The sequence below is a fragment of the Lissotriton helveticus genome, chromosome 1_1 (genome assembly GCF_964261635.1).
Source record: "Lissotriton helveticus chromosome 1_1, aLisHel1.1, whole genome shotgun sequence".
Classification (NCBI taxonomy): Eukaryota; Metazoa; Chordata; class Amphibia; order Caudata; family Salamandridae; genus Lissotriton; species Lissotriton helveticus.
This window is the reverse complement of record NC_136057.1, coordinates 1,547,074,313-1,547,079,416: the sequence shown is the minus strand read 5'-3', so window position 1 is coordinate 1,547,079,416 and position 5,104 is coordinate 1,547,074,313.

The following is a 5,104-nucleotide window of genomic DNA, read 5'->3' as shown; positions in this document are numbered from 1 at the left end:
GAAATACCCAGTAGGGACCATCTCACAGGGAAAGCCAGGACGGGTTACCCAGCGGTCTATAGCGCAGAGATACTCCTTCGGGAGTCGATTCTAGCCCGTTAGAAACCCACAATTAATTAATTAATTAATTGATATAACCTCCCGGCCTTTATGCTGCAAATCGAAGTGAAGCAGGGGTACATGACACTCATACTACTGACTGGATTTCTTTAGTCAATCGGGAGATGGCCGCCGGTGGAGAATCTACTGTTGCGTGTATGAATGCAGCCTGGAAAGGCATTACAAAGCAGCTGTGGACACCTATGGTGTACTCCTTGCACTACCTTTAGCCCATCATCCTGCCTTCCCTGTAACTCATGTAGTAGCCTGCCATCGTATGCTACACCGCCATAACAAACACACATGTGGGAAACTGTAAATTGAGGGGAGGTTTTGAGATAGAGAAGAATTCTTTGGCAAACATACCAGAATCGCAAATACTAATACCAGTACCCAACATGCTCCAAGCCACCAACTCTTCGCACACGGTGACATGACTTTACCAACTTACTCTCACCTAGAAGGTCGAGACCACTGGCAGGTCAAGGAAAGGCTGGGAAACAGAATTAGGTCCTCAACTGGCGACACACAGTGGATGTACTGCTGTCAGCAGACTGAAAAGATAACAGCTAGTAGCAGACTGCTGGGTATTTATTTAAAGTTCCTGCATAGGATGCTGTAGTGATTACACCAGGCAGGTAAGTGTAAGAGCACATACTTTATTGACTGTTCGTCTCCACATCTTCCAGGAACTGACAACCTCCTGGGATTCAAACCACAGCATTCCATTGTCATGACAGTGAAATCATAAGAACAGGAGACAGGAAGAACAGCATGCTGAAGAGAAACTACTACAACATCTCGGGCCCGATTCACAGAACTAACTTAATACAAAATACTAAACCTACTACCATTTTGGTATTCACAGAAGGCACTTACTCAGTTTGGTATTCACAGAATGCACTTACTCATTTCGGTATTCACAGAAGTTAGGAGTCCTAACTTTAGGACTCTTAAATGCCTTCTGTGAATACCGAAAGTCTTAAAGTTAGGATTTTTCTCAATTTAGTAGTAGTAAAGTTAAGACTCCTAACTTTAGGACTCCTAAATGCCTTCTGTGAATACCGAAAGTCTTAAAATTAGGATTTTTCTCAATTTAGTAGTAGTAAAGTTAGGACTCCTAACTTTTGTACTCCTAAATGCCTTCTGTGAATACCAAAAGTCTTAAAATGTTTTTTTTTCTCAGTTTAGTAGTAGTAAAGTTAGGACTCCTTACTTTAGAACTCCTAAATGCCTGCTGTGAATAATGAAAGTCTTAAAATTAGGATTTTTCTCAATTTAGTAGTAGTAAAGTTAGGACTCCTAACTTTTGGACTCCTAAATGCCTTCTGTGAATACCGAAAGTCTTAAAATTGGTTTTTTTCTCAGTTTAGTAGTAGTAAAGTTAGGACTCCTTACTTTAGAACTCCTAAATGCCTGCTGTGAATATCGAAAGTCTTAAAATTTGGATTTTTCTCAATTTAGTAGTAGTAAAGTTAGGACTCCTAACTTTCGGACTCCTAAATGCCTTCTGTGAATACCAAACGTATTAAAATTTGGATTTTTCTCAACTTTACTACTATTAAACTGAGTCCGAAAGTTAGGAGTCCTAACTTTACTACTACTAAATTGAGTAAAATCCTAAAATTTAAGACTTTCGGTATTTACAGCAGGCATTTAGGAGTTCTAAAGTAAGGAGTCCTAACTTTACTACTACTAAACTGAGAAAAAACCCAATTTTAAGACTTTCGGTATTCACAGAAGGCATTTAGGAGTCCAAAAGTTAGGAGTCCTAACTTTACTACTACTAAATTGAGAAAAATCCTAATTTTAAGACTTTCATTATTCACAGCTGGCATTTAGGAGTTCTAAAGTAAGGAGTCCTAGCTTTACTACTACTAAACTGAGAAAAAAAAAACATTTTAAGACTTTCGGTATTCACAGAAGGCATTTAGGAGTCCAAAAGTTAGGAGTCCTAACTTTACTACTACTAAATTGAGAAAAATCCTAACTTTAAGACTTTCGGTTTTCACAGAAGGCATTTAAGAGTCCTAAAGTTAGGACTCCTAACTTCTGTGAATACCGAAATGAGTAAGTGCGTTCTGTGAATACCAAAATGAGTAAGTGCCTTCTGTGAATACCAAAATGGTAGTAAGTTTAGGATTTTGTCTTAAGTTAGTTCTGTGAATCGGGCCCCTCATCTCTAACATGAATACATAAAAGACGAGAGAACAAACAAAGAAGAAAGGCAGAGAGAGTACCTTCTAGTAAACAAAGAGAATGAAAGATAGAAGGAAAAAGGTATGCACAAATGCATATAAATAAAGTAGAACAAATATAAATGCATTACAGAAATAAAGTATTCTAAAATATAAATGCATTACAGAAGTAAAGTATTCTAAAGATGTAAACGTTTCGGAACAAATATAAATGCATTACAGAAATAAAATATTCTAAAGATTAAAACGTTTCAGCGGGACACTCGTCCTACCACTCCTCCTTGGAGGGACATATATCAAGGAGGATTTCCCGACCAACCTGAGAAGGCTGGGAATTTTTTGGAACAGAATCAGACTGAACCGTGTTGCTCGTCTCAAGACCCAGTTGCAAAACAACCTTCATTGAAATCTTATCAATCCTGGATAGATTCCACCAATATTTGCCATTGACTCTTACAGCAAATCGAGAAGTAGCAGCCACCCTAACAGGAGGACCAATCTTTGACAGACCCTTGAGAATATTGAGAGGAGACTTAATCCTGACCCAATCCCCCGCAGAGACCGAGGTCTTAGAAAAAGCCAGATCCAGAACAACGGGCTGTGGCAGGACCATGGGAAAAGGTTGTATGTCTCTGTCTTGCTGTGTCTCCCGGCACCTTGACACCAAACCCCACTTTTTCAGCCAAGCAGGACACATATGGAAAGAAGCTTGTCTACCCCTAAGTAAAGCGAAGAGACTAGAACCTGTGATGGAACTAGGAGTAGTGCGATGTGCCCACAACATGCTTTGGAAAGCTTCCTTGATGTCAACTCTGGACAAAACAGCCCTTTGAAACCACTCAACCAGAATGCAGTTGTTGCGCTCAATGAAACCATTGGCCTGTGGGTGATATGGAGCCACACGCCGGTGGGTGATACCGCACTGAGACAGAAAAACAGACATCTCCTTGGAAGTAAACTGTACTCCAGTGTCGTATACAATTTCCTTGGGGAAACCTTCTCTGGCAAATAGACTCTTAAGAAACCTGATAACCTCCTGTGAGTTGGGATCTGTGTTGAAATGGACCTCCCACCACTTACTGAACTAGTCAGCAACCACCAGAGCAAAGTTGTATTTATTGCCCAGCACATTAAACGGTCCCACAAAGTCGATTGCCAATCTCAACCAGGGACCATCAGGCGCCTCAACCTGTGTTCCCCTTAGTGTACTTTATCACTTGTAGAACAAGTCAGACACATCTCTACAACATCATTGATTTGACGGTCCATAGAAGGCCACCAATATACACTACGAATCCTTTTCTTAGTGTTCGTCTGCCCAAGATGTCCCTCATGGCCACATTCGATGATACAACCTCTGAGAGATTCAGGGGGAACAAACTTGTCCCCACACATGATTATCTCTCCACTCTCCAAAGTGAGCTCATCAGCGACCTTTGCAAAAGCTTGTAAGTCACTGTCTAGATGATTTTCCTTGGGCCAACCTGAAACAATAAATCCCTTCACCCTCTTAAGTAGAGAATCAGACTCCATCCCACAAAAGCAATCACGTTCAGTGAAACAACTCACACCACAAGCATCAACTGCAGCAATGAGGCAATCTTCATCAGCATCGTTATCATGATCAGATTTCCCTAAGGGTAACAGAGATCCAGAGAGATAATCAGCTTGTGTGTTTCGCCCACCAGGGATATGCGCCACCCCAAAATTGTATTGCATCAGCTTAGAACTCAACCTGGCAATTCTGGGAGTGTGGTCTTTGACAATCCTGCCCTCTAGGATAGGAATGAGAGGCTTATGATCAGTAAGGAGAGTAAACATTTTTTCCACACTAAAAGCATTTGAAACGCTTAACAGCCCAACAGCATGCAAGCAATTCTCACTCAATGACCGAGTAGTTTTTTTCACTTGGGGGCAATGCTCGTGAGGCAAAGCCTATAGTGAATTCTTTTCCTTGCTTGACTTGGGAAATCCTACTACCAAGTCCATCAAGACTGGCGTTGACAGACACCGTACATTGAAAGAGAGGATCAAAATGAGTAAGAATGTTGCATGACTAACTCTTTTTTAATTTGCAAAAACTTTTCTTGACAGACGTCATACAGGGAGAAACAGAGATTTTCCCTTGAGAAGACCCCTCATGTGGGCAGTCTTGGCAGCAAAATTGGAAATACATTTTTTATAAAATTCACACAAACCTAGAAATGAGGAAACTTGTTCTTTTAAGGTGGGACAAGGAGCATTGGAAATAGCCTCAATGAGACCTTTTCTTGGCACAATACCCACTCCAGAAATACGGTGTCCCAGATATTCTATGGAATCAACACCAAAAACACACTTGAGCTTGTTGGCAACAATGCCTTTCACTTCCAAACTCCCCAAAATATCGGCAAGATTCTTGTGATGTGATTCTTTGTTTTTTCCAGCCACCAAAATATCATCTCAAAAGACAACCGTATCTGTAGCGCCCTTCAAAACCTTCTCGATAACACGCTGGAAAACTGAGGCTGCCGAGGCCAGCCCGAAGGGCATCCTCCTAAATTGGAAGGTACAGTTGAATCAAAAGCAGTCAAGTGCTTGCAGGCAGGATCAAGCTCAACCTGATGATATGCTGATGCTAAGTCAATCTTGGAAAAGAACTTAGCACCAGCAACTTTGTATAGAATATCATCAATACGAGAAAGAGGGTGAGAATCCACCCAAATCTCCCTATTGAGGCTGCCAAGTCAATGCAAACTCTGAAAGTTCCATTCTTTTTGCGCGCGACCACCAAGGGAGATAACCAGAGAGAGGACTCAATAGGTTCA